The 23,731-nt window shown below is 42.0% G+C and overlaps 1 pseudogene; it reads left to right on the top strand.

Annotated features, from left to right (window-relative positions):
• Positions 1-16,734, top strand: part of LOC127636315 (zinc finger protein GLIS3-like) — a 38,210-nt pseudogene extending 21,476 nt beyond the window's left edge.
• The last annotated feature ends 6,997 nt before the right edge of the window (positions 16,735-23,731 follow it).

The raw sequence follows: 23,731 nt of genomic DNA, 5'->3' as shown, positions 1-23,731 counted from the left end.
ATACGGCATTGCAATATCCTATGTGAGTATTTACAGATGGTTTCGCAACTTGCTCATGAATGGAAAGAATATTTAAGAATTAACGCATCAACTTTAATTGTATAATTTTAGAGCTGCTGTTGAACTCTGAACTCTGACTCATTGTGAATCTCTGAAGCCTCACTAACTGTGTGGCGCTGAGTTTATACTGAGCTCCAGGATCATTGATCTGGACCGAACAGAATGCATGAAATCAATTATCTTCTCTACATATTTGCACATTAGTTTGTTTATTTAATAATGCATATTAGAAAACTGTTCTGGTCCGGAAATACACAGTTATACAGCAATGCGCTGAATAGTTTAACTATATTCAACTATATGGTGGAGTGGTGGTGGCGTAGTGGGCTAAAGCTCATAACTGGTAATCAGGAGGTTGCTGGTTCAATCCCCACAGCCACCACCATTGTGTCCTTGAGTAAGACACTTAACTCCAGGTTGCTCCGGGGGGATTGTCCCTGTAATAAGTGCACTGTAAATCCCTTTGGATAAAAGCATCTGCCAAATGCATAAATGTAAATGTAAGTATAGCTTGACCTTAAATTGCACAGAGTAGTGCCGTTGGTTTTATATAACAAATTTGCAACGCAACAACTCAAGATATCTTGAAACTGCACACAACAGGAAACCAAAAGAGACAAATTCTCCAGCGCTCGTCCTTCTGCAGGACTGCTCTTGTGCAGGTGTTGAGCCGCACAGTTCACGGGTCATTTGAACAGCAAAAGCACTCTCACTGACCCCTCCTGGCCGATCTGTGTCATGATGTCCAGTGCAAATGCATCTGCAGTTCTGCACTCTCACAATGCGACACATAAGGCCTGTTTCATACTACATATCTCTGGGTTACAACATTGAGGATTTCCTTTGAAGCGTTTGTAGCATTTATGGCATGATATTAATTACCACAACAATTCTCCTTTTCTTTAAAAAAGCAGAAATGGAGGTTGCATTGAGACACTTACAATGGAAGTCAATGGGGTTCAATTTTTAGAGGGTTTAAAAGGCAAAATGTGATGCTTATAATTTAACACAAGCACTTACATTCATTTTTCTGTTAAAACTTGTGTGTTATTTGAGCTGTTGAGTTGTTTAAATCATAATTTTTATGGCCGTTAGGGTTAACGGCGTTAACGTTAGCATCTGCTAAATGTGTTACCACAACGATTGGTAAAACCACAAAAAGTCGAGATATCCATGTGTTACATATCGCTGGATAGGTCTTGATTAGTACAATACAACGAGCGAATGTGTTTCACTCAGAGGTCAAACTACAGTGAGGTTTAGTGGATGAAATTCCCACAAACACACATAAATATAATAAACACGAGTGTCTTTTTGTCACGTTTTCCCTTATTACTTCCTGAAACATCAATGTAGCATAGACAATGATATATTGATACTTACAGCAGAATATCCCGATTCAAACGAGCCCAAACACGACGAACTATGAGAAGTAGATCTTGAGATATTCCTCAAGGAGTGTTCATGGAAAGACGCACAAAAGGGCGCTTATTAAAAGAGGTGTCCGTGTCACAATGACCGTAACACAACGTAAGGGTTTTTTTGGCAAGCCATAAAGACTCTGTTTCCACCTGGTATTAAGATGTGTTTTGGGTGATTACCCTTAATACAGGTCTAAACACGGTTTTAAAACGTTTTGTGATCACGAAAAACACACGTGAGCACATCATCCGTCCTGTAGGCGTCCCGGCAGCAGCGGAGCACCGCCCCTCACCTGTCAATCAACCGCTGCTCTAAAACAACAGTTAAAATGTGCCAATAAGAGCAGCTTTAAAAGGAAACAACCATCAGAAAATGTGAAAAGCAGATACAGACACAATAACACGAGCTTCACGAATCTTCCTCAGTGTGTCTGATATCAACACAGGTGAGGAACACGAACACCTGAAGCTCCTTTAATACAGATAATCCTGCTTGACATGTTGCGTTTGTGCTTAGATTACATTTCAACCTCATCTGGGAGAAACAGTGTGTCATCAGAGACCCTCCCCTCCAAATCTGAACACAAGGGGTCACAGGAGACGCATCTCAGAGACCAGGTGTAAACGGCCTCGTGTCTCACCTGAATTAGCATTTATCTCATTTGCATGAGTCGTTCCCTCCATTACATTTATGCGCTGCTTCCTAAAAGCCTGTATTCAGTTCAGTGTTCTGCATATGGCAAAAATAGGCTCAAATTCAAAACAGGCTTCACCTTTTTCATTAGTTGTGTCACAGGTTTATATTCCTCTTTCTAGTTTGAGGGTTGTCAGAAGGCGTTCTCACGACTTGAGAACCTTAAAATCCACCTGAGGAGCCACACGGGTGAGAAACTGTACGTGTGTCAACACCCGAACTGTCAGAAAGCCTTCAGCAACTCCAGCGATCGTGCCAAACACCAGCGCACGCACGTCGACACGGTGAGTCCGATATTAATACTGCACTTTAACACTCCCACACAAGACACCTGCAAACTATATGTAATTGTGCTGCTCTGCGTGTCTCTCTGCAGAAACCGTACGCGTGTCAGATCCGCGGCTGCACCGAACGCTACACAGACCCCAGCTCGCTGCGCAAGCACGTCAAGTCACATTCCTTCAAGGAACAAGTCAGAAAGAAGGTATCAGTCTCCTTACATCAGACAAATCACATGATTACATGATATAGGACAAGTACATACTGAAAAGTTTTGCCTTAAATGTTTTACCATGGTAAAGCATTAGTGCACCCAAAATGTAAATTGAGTCATTGTTTACTCACCGCTGTGTTGTTCTAACCCGATATGACTTTCTGTCTTGTTCTGAACACAAAGGGAGAAACTGAATAAATGTTGTGCTCAGTGATGATGTCATACAATGGCAGTTTATGGTGACCACCTCTTCAAGCTTCAAAAGAACACAAAAGTATCATTCAAACGTCTAATTAATTATTCATGAGACTCATGATTGTTATGAAAGTATACGATAAGATTTAATGAGAAGCAATTTGAAATATGTTCATGAAAATGAAAATGTTCACCGACCGTTCATGATAGGACGCGAGCAACAGTTCACGCAGCCCCTCGTGACATTGGGGCATTCAAGCGAAAACTCGTTTCGTTTATCTAAAACAGGTCCTCCACAGTGATTGTGACAACAGGAATGACGCACGCCTGGACTCCAATCAGCCTGATGAGGCGAACGAGGGATAAAAGGCGACCGGAGACGGCTGTTCGAGAGAGCGAGAGAGAGAGAGAACGGCAGGCAGATGCCCTGTATGTGTTTATGTTTGTGTGTTTTTAAGTTCACCATTAAACTTTATTTATATTGTCAAGCCGGTTCTCGCCGCCTCCTTTCCCTTATAATCCCTTTACACTGGTGCCGAAACCCTGGAGGGCGGAGGGATGCCCAACGTCCACCCAGGGGAGTGCCACTGCCATCCGCCGGGGGACGGAGTAGCCCGACTGCCCGGATGCAAGGAACGTCCGCCGTCCACGAGGCGAGGAGGGAATGGACTCCCCGACTGCCTGGAGTGATGGAGCCGCTGTCAGGGGCAGAGGAGTGCCCTGCTGGCCGCCAGAAAAGCGGAGGGGTCCCCTGACAGCGGCTCCATCGCTCAGGCAGTCGGGGAGTCCAGTCCCTCCTCGCCTCGCGGACGGCAGAGGAGTGCCCTGCTGGCCGCCAGAAAAGCGGAGGGGTCGAGGGAAGACTGCCGTCCGCAAGGGGAGGAGGGAATCATTCCGGCCCCGCCCTCCTCCACAGTACAAGAACTTACTAAACATGTCTGAAGAGTTTGTAGTTTTGATGCATTTCTATGTCCAGCCTTACTTTTTAGAAAGGTTTTTGGACCGGTGCCAGTTCACAGCGGACAGTTAACCGCACGATGCCGAAAATAGAAAACAAGTGATGGATAGAATGTACCATCACTCGTCACGGCTGGTTAGGACAAAAACTGATTAACATATAAAATTAACCTTTTATCATGTGTCGTTTGCCATCAGGTTGGGATACGGTGTGACTGTCTCTGCCTGTAGCGTCCTCTATGCTTCTGTTTGTTTTCAGAGTACTCCATTGAAAAAATAAGGCTGGGCATAGAAATGCATCGAAACTACAAACTCTTCTGACATGTTTAGTAAGTTCTGGGTCCGGTTGCATAAACATAGCCATTAACTTAAGACTGCATCTAACAATTAGTTTGACTAGCTAAAGACGCCATAGAAAGCCTGTTGCATAAAACAAACTCACAGTTGTCTTTAGTCAGACAGTCTAATTTGCATTGCATTGTGGGAAAATAAGACACTGAACAGCTTAAAAAAAAATGGCCAACAGTGGACGCTCAATACATTTATTCGCTGAGAATATTTGCTTATTAGCGGACTACAGTGCTTCAAAATGTATTTTAATGAACACATTTAGTGATTTAACCCAAATAATTAAAAACACAACATTTTGTTACCATTTTTGAAGTCAAAGTCTTCAACCAAGTCTCAACTCGCGCCCCTTTCAGCCCCCACTGGCTCAGCTGAATGTAAACAAAAGTTATCCTGAGGTGTGCTGTCTTACATTTTGGTCTTTAATTCGACTGATCTTAAGTTTTTATGCAACTGACTGAAAAAATTAAGACCAACATTTTAGACTGACGAACTAGTAAGACTAGTCTAAAACAGCTTTATGCAACCGGCCCCTGACCTCTGTTTTGTGTGCAGCTGTTGTGTTCTGTTCTCACTATCACTGTTTTTAGATAAACAAAACGAGTTTTCTCTTGAACGCCCCAATGTCGTGAGGGGTCTGAGTGAACTGTTGCTCTCGTGTCCTATCATGAACACACACGAAGATCAACAGTCAGTGAACAGTTACACTAAATAACACATCAGATTTCAGTTTCTCATTAAATCTTATCATATACTTTCATAACAATCATGAGTCTCATGAATAATTAATTAGATGTCTGAATGATACTTTTGTGTTCTTTTGAAGCTTGAAGAGGTGGTCACCATAAACTGCCATTGTATGACTTCATCACTGATCACAACATTTATTCAGTTTCTCCCTTTGTGTTCAGAACAAGACAGAAAGTCATATCGGGTTAGAACAACACAGCAGTGAGTAAACAATGACTGAATTTACATTGTTGGGTGCACCGATGCTTTACCATGGTATTTTCTCCTATCTCAGCTGAATATGTAAAAGACAACTATGTAAACCATTGGTATGGCCGACACAAAACCTGTAACATTTCTCAAGAGAGGTGTTGATAACAAAGTGTCTAAACTTGTTACTTGTTAGCAGCATTGTGTAGGAGATGTTCATTATCACAGAGAAGAAACATAAAGGTCACGTCACCATAGATACAGATTCCTCAGGTAGATAAAAATAATGTAGAATGACACCCACCACCACCACCCACCACCACCACCCCGCTTGAACCGTACCTGTCCAATGTGTGTACATTCATTTCATTCGAACCTACAATTAATATGAATTACACTGAATATATTATTAGAGTCACTAAATATATCACGCTGCGCTGCCGGTCAGGAGCTGCAAACGCAACCGTGTTTCAAGCTGCGATGTGATGCCATATGCTCAAGACAAACTTCTGAACGTTCAACTCAATTAAGCAACAGATTATCAGCCAATTATCCCAGTCATTATCTCCAGCTAGTTATTTGTTTGCTTTATTAGAATTTGGAAAGGAAATGCAGTCAGCATGAAGTCAAAATGATGAAAGATGTTCTTAATGCGTATTAATAACTTGCTCTGCCTCTGAAACAACTTTGTAGTTTCCTATAGCAAAGATAACGTGTTTTACTCGTTCAAAAATTGACTGGATACATTCAAATCCCATCCTACATGTCTGCTGTCATCGCATATTACACTCTGTTACATTATGGAAGTAAAATTGGTTGCAAATGTACTCAAGCTCAGTATTGATGTATGAATGTAGTTGAGACGCAGTGCTGAGATCAGTCAGGACGGACTCACTGAATGTTTGACAGTTCAGCCACTGCAGCATAACCTCTCTCCACTGGACCTGAGTGAGACCAAGCATCAGTCACCCACTGATGATATGTACACAGGTATGAAACACTTTCAGCACAACAAACGAGTTCCAGCAGATGTCTGATTATATCTGAATGTATTGTTACCATGGTAACAATAGCCAAAATGCCTTCGACAGTTCAGTTACCGTTTCTACTGTGAAATCATAATAAAAAGACTAGATAGGTACATTTCCTGAAGAGAATGTGAGTGGTGCTTGCCGTGGCAAAACTCGTCAAATAGCATTTTCTAACTTGTTGATAAGCACTAAAATAATGGTCATAGAATGTTGCTAGCATGTTTTTTTCATGATGGTAGCATGTAGGTTTTATATTTGTTTTTAGCATGTTTTAGCACTTCGCTAGCCGATGCTAGCACTTTTTTAGCATGTTTTAGCACTTCGCTAGGCGATGCTATCTTGTATTAGCATGATGCTAGGACGTTTTTAGCATGATTTAGCACTTCGCTAGTCGATGCTAACATTTGTTAGCATGATGGTAACACGTTTTTAGCATGTTTTAACACGTCACTAGGCGATGCCAGAGCCATATAGAGAGAGAGTTGCGACAACTCCATTGACTCCAATGGAACGTTTTTTTACAGCAATGGCGGCTCGTGGAGCCTCTCAATAGTTCCCGGAAGTAGCAGCAAACACATGCCGCGCCATAGAGATGAAGCAGAACAAACCGCTTATGCCACGACTTTTAAAAGGTGAGACGTTTAAAGAATAATATTATCTTATTCTGTATATTATCAGTACATCTAAATAAAAATAACTTGTAAATTAAAACCTTATAGTTGAGTATTACTCATTAAATTAGGAGATAAGGGATGTTATCGGATAACTAACAGATTAGGCAAGGATTGGAGCTGGATAAAGTTAGTAACTGAACACCCTATTCATTGTAAAATCTTTGCAAATACCTCACACATTTTTTGTTGTTGTAATTTTTATTTATATTTAGATTGCTCCTGCTGACTTGAGCCAACCATTTTTTCTCCTCTCCATGTCAGTGGGGAAGCCATACATTCAGCACACCTTTCTCTGAGCTGATTGGAGCATCCCCATGCAGCACAGCAAACCATGGTGAAGACTATGCAACGACAACATGAAAGAAAGGACACATACAAAGTGCTTGGCATGCTATTTAATTTATTAGAAATGTATTCAGGAATTGCTGTAAATAGTTATTGCATTTATTTGAATAAAAATACAAAAAGTAATATTGTAATATAAAATAACTGTTTTCTATTTTAATGTATTTTAAAATGTAATTTACTCCTGTGATGCCAAGCTGAATTTTCAGCCTCATTACTTTTGAACGGCAGTTTATATACGAGTATGATTAAGTTGTTTTAAAGCTGAATATATTGTGTATATGAATAAGTATTGTAAGAATTATACATTAGATATATAATATTTATAATACATAAATAATTATATTACTATATATAGAATTGTAAACAATAAGCTTAATTTCACTAAATTGTACATTTCCGTAACTGCTGCTAATAGTTAATAGTTCATTGACCCATTGTGCGGTGCGAGCTGGAAATCACCTGTCACCAGCCTGTCTCTGTACTATCTGAAAAGTCATAAATATGACATTAGTTACCATGAGATTAGTGAAAACAATGAACATGAGGTAACATAAAAAGGCAACAGAAACCCTAGCCTGAAATAAGTTGAGGCAAATAACGGTAGCTTGAACACTAATCCTCAAATATTAGCTGATTTGATCTTTAAAAAACAACATCGCTGTAACAACATACTCATGCTACATACATATGTCGGTGTGTTACGTAAATATATAAAATAAATGCATTTATTGACTACTAATTACCAGAAATCGCAGTTCTGTCACTCTACTCTAACAGTTTGAAATGCCCGCAAAAGCACTTCCTGGAACTATCTGAAGTCTACGTGAATGACGTGACGATCAAGCATTTAGAACTTCCGTTGTCGCAACTCTCTCTCTATATGGCTCTGGGCGATGCTAGCATGTGTTAGCATGATGCTACCACTTTTTTAGCATGTTTTAACACTTTGCTAGGTGATGCTAGCATGTGTTAGCATGATGCTAGCACGTTTTTAACATGTTTTAGCACTTTGCTAGTCGATGCTAGCATGTGTTAACATGATGCTAGGACATTTTTAGCATGTTTTAGCACTTTGCTAGGCGATGCTAGCATGTGTTATCATGATGCTAGCATGTTTTTAGCATGTTTTAGGGTGTGGCTATGAAGATTTTAGGTCATTACTTATTGGCTGCTTGATAATATAAATCCTCTGAGGGAGAGAGAGAGGGAGAGACGCAGGGCTGACAGGCCCTTTGGTAGACACCAAAGGTGTGTGTGAAAACGTCAGTTTGGATTTAAATTTCTGAACATTCTGCAATGTTAAGTCAATGGGACTTTTTTGGCCGCTTTTTCGTCCGCTGTGCGAACATCGTACACCCGATCGCTTAGAAAAGTCATAGCACACGTGTCCTCAATAGGCCGTTCGATTTGACACCTCATTCGTGGGTCTATGCCAAACGGTGCGGGACGAGTTAGGTGCCGAAGTTTTGTACGGAAGAATAATAATAAGTATGTGAGATTACAATAGTGTTGCTTTGCAAGGTATTGCCACTAATAACATGGATAAACAGTGTAGGAAGCTTTGAGAATGTTTTTTGTTTGATGACCGTGTCGGCTAAAGTAGCCATTGTTTCATTATACAGTAACAGTTGTCATAGAATCACAAGCCCTTTCGACATTTAACCGCGCAGAATATAAATGATAAATATCTACAGTTTATAATGACATTTTTACTAGTGAAAATGTTAGTTCTCTATCTCTCACGGAAATACCCATTCTTGATATAAAAATGAAATTTTTACTAGTTAACCCCTTAAACTCTCAAAGGGGGGCGCTATATCCCTGAAAAACGTTTACGCTTAAAACGTTAAATTCTCCGTATACATAAGTCGAGCATATGAGGTATCATTTGAAAGCTTAGAATCAGAATTTTTCTGACATAACCATCTTTTCTGCATTTTGAACAGGAGTGAATGACAGATTATGGTGAAAGTCTACTAGTAAAAATTCTGTTACAGATATCAAGAGTTATGATTGTTATTAGTTACATTTATATATTTGATATCAAGAATGTGTATCTCGGCGAGTATTGATGCTGACTATCACACATCGTGAGTTTGAATCCAGGGTGTGGTGAGTGACTCCAGTCAGGTCTCCTTAGCAACCAAATTGGCCCGGTTGCTAGGGAGGGTGATGTCACATGTGGTAACCTCCTCGTGGTGGTGATTAGTGGTTCTCGCTCTCAATGGGGCGTGTGGTGAGTGACTCCAGCCAGGTCTCCTTAGCAACCATATTGGCCCGGTTGCTAAGGAGGGTTGAGTCACATGGGGTAACCTCCTCGTGGTGGTGATTAGTGGTTCTCGGCTCTCAATGGGGCGTGTGGTGAGTGACTCCAGCCAGGTCTCCTTAGCAACCATATTGGCCCGGTTGCTAAGGAGGGTTGAGTCACATGGGGTAACCTCCTCGTGGTGGTGATTAGTGGTTCTCGCTCTCAATGGGGCGTGTGGTGAGTGACTCCAGCCAGGTCTCCTTAGCAACCATATTGGCCCGGTTGCTAAGGAGGGTTGAGTCACATGGGGTAACCTCCTCGTGGTGGTGATTAGTGGTTCTCGCTCTCAATGGGGCGTGTGGTGAGTGACTCCAGTCAGGTCTCCTTAGCAACCATATTGGCCCGGTTGCTAGGGAGGGTAGAGTCACATGGGGTAACCTCCTCGTGGTGATGAATAGTGGTTCTCGCTCTCAATGGGGCGTGTGGTGAGTGACTCCAGTCAGGTCTCCTCAGCAACCATATTGGCCCGGTTGCTAAGGAGGGTTAAGTCACATGGGGTAACCTCCTCGTGGTGGTGATTAGTGGTTCTCGCTCTCAATGGGGCATGTGGTGAGTGACTCCAGTCAGGTCTCCTTAGCAACCATATTGGCCCGGTTGCTAAGGAGGGTTGAGTCACATGGGGTAACCTCCTCGTGGTGGTGATTAGTGGTTCTTGCTCTCAATGGGGCGTGTGGTGAGTGACTCCAGTCAGGTCTCCTTAGCAACCATATTGGCCCGGTTGCTAAGGAGGGTTGAGTCACATGGGGTAACCTCCTCGTGGTGGTGATTAGTGGTTCTCTCAATGGGGCGTGTGGTGAGTTGTGTGTGGATCGTGGAGAGTAGCATGAGTCTCCACATGCTGTGAGTCTCCGCGGTGTCATGCACAACGAGTCACGTGATCAGATGCGCAGATTGACGGTCTCAGACACGGACGCAACTGAGACTCGTCCTCCGCCACCTGGATTGAGGCGAGTGACAGCGCCACCACGAGGACCTACGAAGTAGTAGGAATAGGGCATTCCAACATTGGGAGAAAAGGGGATAAATAAAGTACAAAATACAAAATAAAATAAAAAAATAATATTTTCACAAGCGATGATGAAGAATGAAAGATTTTACTAGTGAAAACAAATTAACAAATTCTCTAGTGGTAACTCCATTAGCGATATTCTATTTTAAGAATCAAGAATAAAAATGTAGATATCTATAATTGATATCCTGCACATGATTAAATGTCAAAAGGGCTTGAAAGTAGTCAGCTTTTGTAAAAGTGTCTTGAATCTGGTCAAAAGCAGAAATAATTGTCTTGTTTGTCTTCTGTGGATGTATAAGGTGTGTTTACATTACACCAGTCCAGCCAAACGTCTATTCTGCAGTCCAATGCACAGAACCATCAGAACCTGCTCTCTCCAAACGGACTCCACATGCCATTCCCTAACCTTACCGCAGAATAACAACAGGTACTGGGTGCTGATTTTACTAGTCTCTTAAGAACCTAAACGACCTCATTTCTCGGGAACGTTCTCGCTGGGCTGAAAATGGCGAGCGCGTTCACTTGATGTCTGAAAGTAATACCGTAGAAGTAGTCAAAAAATAGAAAGGGTGTCTGTTCATGCATCTATGATTGGAGAAAATGAAGGTACGTTTGTATTCAGTCAAATATCAGAGTGGCAAAAGATGGGTTATCCGTGGCATGAAGCTGGCATCACTTCTATCCATCTGTCCTGGTCGTGTGAACGCTGCATGTTTTTTGTTCTTTATTGATGTTTTGGTAGACTTCAATGAAGTAACGTGCCCTGAGCTGAATCACAGTCTAGTTTACATTCATTTCGGGGGGGTCCCGTGGCAGAGTGAATCACTTTTCATTTCTCTGAACTGCGACAAATGCGTTCTTTTGCATTGGTTGTCATGGCGTTATGGCTGTAAATTCAGGGTTGCATTAAAATGATTCATATAAAGCACCGTTATCTCTCATGAGAAAAGTGAGCGTGCTTTTGTGCGCTCTACACGTCTGCTCTGGCAAAAGCGTTTGGGAAGAGGTTTATATTTTTGGACTGCCAGCTCATAGACGTGCATTCCTTCATCGCACTTCAAAGGCACCGAGGAACCTTTTCTGCCTCTCTGGAAACAGATGCGCATGGATTCTTGCCACTCTTGATTGTTCCAGCACCCGCGGTGGGCACGCCATACACCGCGGGTTCCAAGACAATTGGCTTGTGCGATGAAGACCGCTTTGGTCTGAAGGGCCGCACATTAGCGGATGCTATTGCCACCAACCAGAGCGGAGCAGGAATTCAATAATAATTACCTCACTGTGTGGTAAATCAGTCGTGAAACACCTCTGACCCCCGTTTTCACCAATCGCACAGTTCTGATGCACTTGTTACATTCAATAAAACAAACTTAATGCGGCTTTGGATGCCAGTTTGCGATGGGCATCCCTCCGCCCTCCCGGGTTTCGGCACCAGTGTAAAGGGGTTATAAGGGAAAGGAGGCGGCGAGAACCGGCTTGACAATATAAATAAAAGTTTAATAGCGAGCATTTTTGGGCGATGCGAAGAGATACAGTATGGCAGATTGCCCATATTTTACCCACACTTGTGAGTGAAGTTGGCATTCGCCATACAGTAAATCCACTCGTGTTTATTATGCCCGGGACATGCATCCGTGTAATGAATAAGCGTGCACTGCTCCACACAATCAGTTTGCATTCGAGTCCAGCGTGTACTGCCTGGAAATTTATATAAGCCAATTTAAAGCCAATTTTAGTCACAGGAAGTTAGGAAAAACATAAGTAACATTTCAGGAAGTAGGGGAAAAAAACGCATGCTGCATTAATTTTGTAAAAACAAATGTATTGCATTAAACAGTCAACAAATTAATGCATTACATTTCTCAGCCCTAGTCATTTCTATTCAATTATTTATTTATTTCCCAATTTGGAATTCCGACTACTTCGTAGGTCCTCGTGGTGGCGCGGTTACTCGCCTCAGTCCGGGTGGCGGAGGACGAGTCTCAGTTGCCACCGCTTCTGAGACCGTCAATCCGCGCATTTGATCACATGACTCATTTTGCATGACACCGCGGAGACTCTCAGCATGTGGAGACTCATGCTACTCTCCACGATCCACACACAACTCACCACACGCCCCATTGAGAGAACCACTAATCACCACCACGAGGAGGTTACCCCATGTGACTCAACCCTCCTTAGTAACCGGGCCAATTTGGTTGCTAAGGAGACCTGGCTGGAGTCACTCAGCACACCCTGGATACAAACTCGCGACTCCGTCTAATGAAAACACATGTGGCAATGACTATTTTTGGAGTGAATATTTAAAAGGCTCATAATTTAATTTGGCTATTTTGGACCTTCATGGACACAAACAAAAAATAATGACAAGTCTGTCTTCATATTACGTTGCACTTGAATTAAAAACAATTAAAAACTAATATTGTGAAATGAATAGTTCTGAATTTAAAGTAGGTTGGAGCAGTGTTTAAAAACATTATACTGGTATAAACCAATCCACACAAACACCGACTTCAAAGAAAAGACGTACCATAACCTACAAAACATAAACAATTAAACTATGCATTATAAAATGTCTCAAAACTAATTTAGACTTTGTTTTATGGGTAACACTTTGTAAAGTTTCTGTAAGCGATTTGTTCATGGAAAGGTATGCCAAAAAATTATTCCCCAATCCCTGAAAGATATTAATGAAATAAGTGTCGCGAGAGGCTTTCTGCCTGTCAATCATTTTGCGTGTTGTCATAGCGTGTGAATTATTGAGGCTTAATGCCATTTTTATGCCATGTTGTTCATAACAGTTGCCAGCTGAGGGCGCTGTTTCACCGCTGTTGTTTTAACAACTGTTTCTGCATGATGTCGGTCTCAACAAAGCTCATTGGGTATCTACGAGTGCAGGATTTTGGAAAAGGGGGCGTGGCTAATCCAACCGTTTATTTTGTGGAAATTCCAGAATGGCTAAAATCGCTTACAGCACTTTTAACATCAGTTCACACGAACAATTAACAATACTTTTACAGCATTTATTCATCTTGGTTAATGTTCAATTGTTTAATGTCAATGAATGAAACCTTATTGTAAAGTGTAATCCTTTTATATTACAGGAATATTCCGGGTTCAAGCACAATCATTAGCATTTGTGGCATAATGTTGATTAGCACAAAAATTAATTTAACTGCTGCAACAATGCTTTATGCCTAATTATAAAACGCTTGACAGTGACAGCTTTTTAAGCTTTTATATGGTTTCTCATAAGAGTAACCATGGAAACAAGACTTTTAAAACTAATGAGAGTTATAAAGTATATTTAGATATGATGAGATATATATATATATATAAAATGTGACAGATGCTGAAAATGTATGATTAAGGATCATTTGGCATTCAATGCTTAGTAAAAACAGTTTTGCACCTGGTCATCTCTCAGGTTTAGGGTTCCTGTGTCGCATCATGTGACCTCCGGCCCTCCACCGCTGCTGCCCGCTTCAGTTCCTCTACCATCGCACCACACGGTGACCCAGAACACCCACAAACTACCCGGATACTCCAACCATCCCAGATCACCTCGTCCGGCTCTTCACGACTGTATGTTACTGTTTCAACTGATTTATCTGATAAAGAACGGAGCACACTTTTAAAAAGCACACAGACATTTATTAATATGTTAACTGAAGTTTAAGAAGTCTATCTGTTGTATCCAAACTATATACTGTATATATGCACATGCACAGAAGGCGTGTGCGCTGTGCAGTAAGCAGATATGCAGTAATGCATATTTAAGACGTGACTGTGACCAGCGAACAGGCCTGATCAGCACTGAATGATTCACTAATGGGATCTTCACTCTCAGGAGCAACAGATGGCAGTCTGTCGGCCAAAGTCAAAAATAGATCCATCTAATATACATCTAATCTCATCATACAGATCGTATAAAGTTTGTCCGTGCTCATATTACACTCTGTGGAAATAATGGAAACGACTACCGTCAAGATTAAAGTAATAGTTCACCCTTTGTTTGCATGTGTTATTTTAATGCTACCTTTATGTATTTTTGTTACTCTGAAGATGGAACGTTTGTTAGTTACTGACATTGCCGAGGCCATATGGGAAAAGGAGGGAGTAATGTGGGATGTTTGATTATAATTGTTTTGTATATCTGCTATAAAGTGCCAAAATATAAAGTGTCACCCATTAATTAAAATTATGTCATTATTTACTCACCCTCATGTCATTTCAAACCTGCATGGCTGTCTTTCATTCAAATTAGATTTCTCTTTTACATTGTCATTTTGCAAAATCTGACATTAGGCAGAATGTCCAAGCTGATCTTTTCCATACAATGAACGTGGATGGCGATTTATACTGTGAAGCGCCAAAACGTATAAAGGTACAAAGAGTGGTCCAAATGAGATTTGATAGCTGTGGTGGAGAAGATCATCAGTGAATAACAACTTAAAGGTGCTGTAAGTGATTTTAGCCATTCTGGAATTTCCACAAATTGAACCGTTGGATAAGCCACACCCCCTTTTCCAAAATCCTACTCTCCAAAATGTACCAAATGAGCTTTGTTGAGACCGATATGGAACAGAAGCTTTTGCAAAAACAGCAGTAGCGAAACAGCGCCCTCAGCTGGCAACTAGAATGAACAACATGGCATTAAGTCTCAATAATGCGCTGCATCTGCAATACTATGAGAACGAGCAAAATGATTGACAGGTGGAAAGTGTCACAGTTTTGTTTGTGGTTTACAGAGTCTAGAGCGTTCACAGAGACCGGTGAGATATCTCACAACACTTACATATATTTCATTCATATCTTTCAGGGAGTGGGACAAATATATGAAACCGCTTTAAACTTAATTCTGACAAATTTTTTTACATTTGACTTTTTTACATTTGACTTTTTACAGACTGTAATGACACATTTCCACCTTACGTAGCCGCATGAATCTAGCAAACCTTTTATGTTTTTGAATTAGTATGTGTATATTCATAACATGATACTTAGTAGTAAATTATAGTTAACTAGTTTCCACAGCTGCAATGAGGATCCCAATACAGTTACTGAGGGAACCTTCATGTTTTTAATGGCGTATTTGGAAATCAAACAGAAACAGAGGAGCTACAGACAGCCACAGTCACACCGTGTCCTAACCTGATGTCATAGACACATGATAAAACCATAATAACGAGCAACGGTACATTCTAGTGATCGCTTCTCAATTTTCGGCATCACATGGGTAGCTCCATCCGCTGTAAACTGGCACTGGTCGAAAAAACTTTAAAGAAAAATACGGCTGGGGGGTCTGGGTATCTCAGCTAGTATTGACGTTGACTATCACACCTGGAGTCGTGACTCCCCCCAGGTCTCCTAAGCAACCAAATTGGCCCGGTTGCTAGGGAGGGTAGAGGCACATGGGGTAACCTCCTCGAGGTTGCTATAATGTGGTTCTCGCTCTCGGTGGGGCCTGTGGTGAGTTGTGCGTGGATGAGGCGGAGAATAGCGTGAAGCCTCCACACGCGCTACGTCTCCATGGTAACGCGCTCAATGAGTCACGTGATAAGATGCGTGGATTGACAGTCTCAGACGTGGAGGCAACTGAGATTCGTCCTCCGCCACGACGAGGACCACGAGGACTTAGAGCGCATTGGGAATTGGCCGTTCCAAATGGGGAGAAAAAGTAGGCTGGGCATAGAAATGCATCTATTCTTGGACCATAAACTCTTCAGACATGTTTAGTAAGTTCTGTTCTCTTTTTGTGTGCAGCTGTGGTGTTCTGTTGTCACTATTGCTGTTTTTTGATAAACAAAACGAGTTTTCGCTTGAACGCCCCAATGTTGCGAGGGGGTACGTGAACTGTTGCTCTCGTGTCCGATCATGAACGTGCACAGGAGATCAATAGGAGCACAACTCGGTTTAGTGAAAAAGAAAGACAGAAAGAAAGTCATATCGGGTTATAACAACACAGAGGTGAGTAAACAATGACTGAATTAATCAATGTCATAAAACGGTGCTTTGATGTGTAACTCTTTGTTAGCGAATGTTGAAATGCTTTAATGTTTTCAGGTTTCTCTAGTGATGCTCAGAGTGTGTTCTCATACAGCGACTCGCCACATGCTGCCCAACACATCACGTCCTGTCCCATGATGCAGATGAACATGTTTGAGGACATGTGCATTCTTCAGACTCATCTCAGCAGAATCTTGAACGGGTGCACAGAACTCTGTCAGGCGTCTCTGATAAAGCCACTGTGAAATGAATTGCACAAACATGCATGCTAGTTGTACACAGAGGCGTAATGTTTTAATGGTCTGTGTGTGTTTGTAACAGCAGCGTTTGATTGCCCGGCCGGAACCGGGGAGTTTTTGGGAGAGCAGGTGCCTTCAGTGTCCGAGGTGTGGAGAGATGCTCGAGTCACATCTCATGTGTATATACTGAAGGGTGAACGTTACTTGAGTTGTGCAAATCATTGAGGTGTTCTCCTCTTGTCGACTGTCTTTTGGAGAAATTTGCCCCAAAAAGTATGAGGACACTTAAAGGAATAGTTCACCTAATAATAATTCTCTCGTCATTTCTCGCCCTTATGCCGTCTCAAACGGGTATGGCTTTCTTTACTCTGCGGAACACAAACAAAGATATGGTGATGGATATATTGATGTGTTTTTGTCAGTGCAATGCAAGTCAATGGGGTCCAGCTCTTTCAAGCTCCAAAAAGGTCATGCATACGACTCCAGTGGTTTAATCCATGTCTTCTGAGGCATGTACAGCACTCTGCGTTAAACGCTAGGAAGCGTAAACGAGCTTCAAATCATGATCGCGCCTTGAAGACTGCAGATGTCAAGATTTATAGTGAAAAAGTAGTTTTGTCTGTTTCTCACCCAAAACCAGGGTTGGACAGGTAATCTGGCATACAGGGCATTTATCTGGTGGATCATTGGACTTTGGGGCTGATCAGGGGCGGACTGACCATCGGGAGAACCGAGTGGGCCGCCCGCAAAATGTGCCGAATGGGCCATGTTAAGCTAAAATAAGCCGCCACGTTATGCAGAACGGACCATAAAATGCCGCTGCTATATGCTAAGGACAGCGAACAACCCCCCACAACAACTTTTGTCTTAAACCCCCCACACCCCCCACAACAACTTTTGCCTTAAACCCCCCACAACAAGTTTTGTCTTAAACCCCCCACAACAACTTTTGTCTTATACACCCCCACAACAACTTTTGTCTTATACACCCCCACAACAACTTTTGTCTTATACACCCCCACAACAACTTTTGTCTTATACACCCCCCACAACTTTTGTCTTATACACCCCCCACAACAACTTTTGTCTTAAACCCCCCCCCACAACAACTTTTGTCTTAACCCCCCACAACAACTTTTGTCTTAAACCCCCCACAACAACTTTTTTCTTAAACACCCCCACAACAACTTTTGTCTTATACACCCCACCCCCACAACAACTTTTGTCTTATACACCCCACCCCCACAACAACTTTTTTCTTAAACACCCCCCACAACAAGTTTTGTCTTAAACCCCCACAACAACTTTTGTCTTATACACCCCATGCCCCCACAACAACTTTTGTCTTAAACACCACCCCCCCACAACTTTTTGTCTTATACACCCCCACCCCCCACAACAACTTTTGTCTTATACACCCACCCCCACAACAACTTTTGTCTTATACACCCCCACAACAACTTTGTCTTATACACCCCACAACTTTTGTCTTATACACCCCCCACAACTTTTTGTCTTATACACCCCCACCCCCCCACAACAACTTTTGTCTTATACACCCCACCCCCACAACAACTTTTGTCTTATACACCCCCCACAACAACTTTTGTCTTATACACCCCCCACAACATTTTGTCTTATACACCCCCCACAACTTTTGTCTTAAACACCCCCCAACAACTTTTGTCTTAAACACCCCCCACAACTTTTGTCTTATACACCCCCACCCCCCACAACAACTTTTGTCTTATACACCCCCCACAACTTTTGTCTTAAACCCCCCACAACAACTTTTGTCTTAAACACCCCCCACAACAACTTTTGTCTTAAACACCCCCCACAACAACTTTTGTCTTAAACACCCCCACAACAACTTTTGTCTTAAACACCCCCACAACAACTTTTGCCTTAAACCCCCACAACAACTTTTGCCTTAACCCCCCACAACAACTTTTGTCTTAAACCCCCACAACAACTTTTGTCTTATATACCCCCCACAGCAACTTTTGTCTTAAACCCCACAACTTTTGTCTTATACACCCCCCAACAACTTTTGTCTTAAACCCCACAACGTTTGTCTTATACACCCCCCAACAACTTTTGTCTTAAACCCCACAACTTTTGTCTTATACACCCCCCAACAACTTTTGTCTTAAACCCCACAACTTTTGTCTTATACACCCCCCCAACAACTTTTGTCTTAAACACCCCCACAACAACTTTTGTCTTAAACCCCCCCATAACAACTTTTGTCTTAAAAAAACCCCACAACAACTTTTGTCTTAAACACCCCCCCACAACAACTTGTGCCTTAAACCCCCCAACAACTTTTGCCTTACCCCCCACAACAACTTTTGCCTTAACCCCCCCACAACAACTTTTGTCTTATACACCCCCACAACAACTTTTGTCTTAAACCCCACAACTTTTGTCTTATACACCCCCCAACAACTTTTTGTCTTAAACACCCCCACAACAACTTTTGTCTTAAACCCCCCCACAACAACTTTTGCCTTAAACCCCCCACAACAACTTTTGCCTTACCCCCCACAACAACTTTTGCCTTAACCCCCCAACAACAACTTTTGTCTTAAACCCCCCACAACAACTTTTGCCTTAACCCCCCACAACAACTTTTGTCTTATACACCCCCACAACTTTTGTCTTATACACCCCCACAACAACTTTTGTCTTATACACCCCCCACAACTTTTGTCTTATACACCCCCCCACAACTTTTGTCTTAAACACCCCCCCACAACAACTTTTGTCTTAAACACCCCCCCAACAACTTTTGTCTTATACACCCCCACCCCCCACAACTTTTGTCTTATACACCCCCACACCCCCACAACAACTTTTGTCTTATACACCCCCCCACAACTTTTTGTCTTAAACACCCCCCACAACTTTTGTCTTATACACCCCCACAACAACTTTTGTCTTAAACACCCCCCAACAACTTTTGTCTTAACACCCCCACAACTTTTGTCTTATACACCCCCCAACAACTTTTGTCTTAACACCCCACAACTTTTGTCTTATACACCCCCACAACAACTTTTGTCTTAAACACCCCCACAACAACTTTTGTCTTAAACACCCCCCACAACTTTTGTCTTATACACCCCCACAACAACTTTTGTCTTAAACACCCCCCACAACTTTTGTCTTATACACCCCCCAACAACTTTTGTCTTATACACCCCCCCAACAACTTTTGTCTTAAACACCCCCCACAACAACTTTTGTCTTAAACACCCCCCCAACAACTTTTGTCTTAAACCCCACAACCTTTGTCTTAAACCCCACAACTTTTGTCTTATACACCCCCCAACAACTTTTGTCTTAAACCCCACAACCTTTGTCTTAAACCCCACAACTTTTGTCTTATACACCCCCCCACAACAACTTTTGTCTTAAACACCCCCCCCAACAACTTTTGTCTTAAACACCCCCCCAACAACTTTTGTCTTAAACCCCACAACTTTTGTCTTATACACCCCCCAACAACTTTTGTCTTAAACACCCCCACAACAACTTTTGTCTTAAACACCCCCCAACAACTTTTGTCTTAAACACCCCCCACAACAACTTTTGTCTTAAACACCCCCCAACAACTTTTGTCTTAAACACCCCCACAACTTTTGTCTTATACACCCCCCAACAACTTTTGTCTTATACACCCCCACAACAACTTTTGTCTTATACACCCCCCAACAACTTTTGTCTTATACACCCCCACAACAACTTTTGTCTTATACACCCCCCAACAACTTTTGTCTTATACACCCCCACAACAACTTTTGTCTTATACACCCCCAACAACTTTTGTCTTAAACCCCCCAACAACTTTTGTCTTATACACCCCCCACAACAACTTTTGTCTTAAACACCCCACAACAACTTTTGTCTTAAACCCCCAACAACTTTTGTCTTATACACCCCCCAACAACTTTTGTCTTAAACCCCCAACAACTTTTGTCTTATACACCCCCCAACAACTTTTGTCTTAAACCCCCAACAACTTTTGTCTTATACACCCCCACAACAACTTTTGTCTTAAACCCCACAACTTTTGTCTTATACACCCCCCAACAACTTTTGTCTTAAACCCCACAACTTTTGTCTTATACACCCCCACAACAACTTTTTGTCTTAAACACCCCCAACAACTTTTGTCTTAAACCCCACAACTTTGCTTACACCCCCAACAACTTTTGTCTTAAACCCCAACAACTTTTGTCTTATACACCCCCCAACAACTTTTGTCTTAAACCCCACAACTTTTGTCTTATACACCCCCAACAACTTTTGTCTTAAACACCCCCCACAACAACTTTTGTCTTAAACACCCCCACAACAACTTTTGTCTTAAACCCCCACAACAACTTTTGTCTTAACCCCCACAACAACTTTTGTCTTAAACACCCCACAACAACTTTTGTCTTAAACACCCCCACAACAACTTTTGTCTTAAACACCCCCACAACAACTTTTGTCTTATACACCCCCACAACAACTTTTGTCTTATACACCCCCACAACAACTTTTGTCTTATACACCCCCAACAACTTTTGTCTTAAACACCCCCCACAACAACTTTTGTCTTAAACACCCCCCAACAACTTTTGTCTTATACACCCCCACAACTTTTGTCTTATACACCCACCCCCCACAACAACTTTTGTCTTATACACCCCCACAACTTTTTCTTAAACACCCCCACAACTTTTGTCTTAAACACCCCCCACAACAACTTTTTGTCTTAAACACCCCCCACAACTTTTGTCTTATACACCCCCACAACAACTTTTGTCTTATACACCCCCACAACAACTTTTGTCTTAACACCCCCACAACAACTTTTGTCTTAAACACCCCCAACAACTTTTGTCTTAAACCCCACAACTTTTGTCTTATACACCCCCACAACAACTTTTGTCTTAACCCCCCACAACAACTTTTGTCTTAAACACCCCCCAACAACTTTTGTCTTAAACCCCACAACTTTTGTCTTATACACCCCCAACAACTTTTGTCTTAAACCCCACAACTTTTGTCTTATACACCCCCACAACAACTTTTGTCTTAAACACCCCCACAACAACTTTTGTCTTAAACACCCCCCACAACTTTTGTCTTATACACCCCACCCCCACAACAACTTTTGTCTTATACACCCCCACAACTTTTGTCTTAAACCCCCCCCACAACAACTTTTGTCTTAAAAAAACCCCACAACAACTTTTGTCTTAAACACCCCCCAACAACTTTTGTCTTAAACCCCACAACTTTTGTCTTATACACCCCCCAACAACTTTTGTCTTAAACACCCCCCACAACAACTTTTGCCTTAAACCCCCCACAACAACTTTTGCCTTACCCCCACAACAACTTTTGCCTTAAACCCCCCACAACAACTTTTGCCTTAACCCCCCACAACAACTTTTGTCTTATACACCCCCACAACTTTTGTCTTATACACCCCCACAACAGCTTTTGTCTTATACACCCCCCACAACTTTTGTCTTATACACCCCCCACAACTTTTGTCTTAAACACCCCCCAACAACTTTTGTCTTATACACCCCCCACAACTTTTGTCTTATACACCCCCCACAACTTTTGTCTTAAACACCCCCCACAACTTTTGTCTTAAACACCCCCCAACAACTTTTTGTCTTATACACCCCCCACAACAACTTTTGTCTTATACACCCCCCAACAACTTTTGTCTTATACACCCCCCACAACAACTTTTGTCTTATACACCCCCACAACAACTTTTGTCTTAAACACCCCCACAACAACTTTTGTCTTAAACACCCCCCAACAACTTTTGTCTTATACACCCCCCACAACTTTTGTCTTAAACACCCCCCACAACTTTTGTCTTAAACACCCCCCACAACTTTTGTCTTATACACCCCCCAACAACTTTTGTCTTATACACCCCCACAACAACTTTTGTCTTATACACCCCCCAACAACTTTTGTCTTATACACCCCCACAACAACTTTTGTCTTATACACCCCCCAACAACTTTTGTCTTATACACCCCCACAACAACTTTTGTCTTATACACCCCCCAACAACTTTTGTCTTAAACCCCCCAACAACTTTTGTCTTATACACCCCCCACAACAACTTTTGTCTTAAACCCCCCACAACAACTTTTGTCTTAAACCCCCCAACAACTTTTGTCTTAAACCCCCACAACAACTTTTGTCTTATACACCCCCAACAACTTTTGTCTTAAACACCCCCCAACAACTTTTGTCTTATACACCCCCCAACAACTTTTGTCTTATACACCCCCCAACAACTTTTGTCTTATACACCCCCACAACAACTTTTGTCTTATACACCCCCCACAACTTTTGTCTTATACACCCCCCAACAACTTTTGTCTTATACACCCCCCAACAACTTTTGTCTTATACACCCCCCACAACAACTTTTGTCTTATACACCCCCCACAACTTTTGTCTTATACACCCCCCAACAACTTTTGTCTTAAACCCCCCACAACAACTTTTGTCTTATACACCCCCACAACAACTTTTGTCTTAAACACCCCCCAACAACTTTTGTCTTATACACCCCCCAACAACTTTTGTCTTATACACCCCCCACAACAACTTTTGTCTTATACACCCCCCACAACAACTTTTGTCTTAAACACCCCCAACAACTTTTGTCTTATACACCCCCACAACAACTTTTGTCTTATACACCCCCACAACAACTTTTGTCTTATACACCCCCCACAACAACTTTTGTCTTATACACCCCCACAACAACTTTTGTCTTAAACACCCCCAACAACTTTTGTCTTATACACCCCCACAACAACTTTTGTCTTAAACCCCCCAACAACTTTTGTCTTATACACCCCCACAACAACTTTTGTCTTAAACCCCCCAACAACTTTTGTCTTATACACCCCCCAACAACTTTTTGTCTTAAACACCCCCCAACAACTTTTGTCTTATACAC

The sequence above is a fragment of the Xyrauchen texanus genome, chromosome 44, assembly GCF_025860055.1.
Source record: "Xyrauchen texanus isolate HMW12.3.18 chromosome 44, RBS_HiC_50CHRs, whole genome shotgun sequence".
Lineage (NCBI taxonomy): Eukaryota > Metazoa > Chordata > Actinopteri > Cypriniformes > Catostomidae > Xyrauchen > Xyrauchen texanus.
The sequence above is the reverse complement of the archived record's forward strand: the minus strand, read 5'-3'. Positions and strand labels throughout refer to the sequence as shown.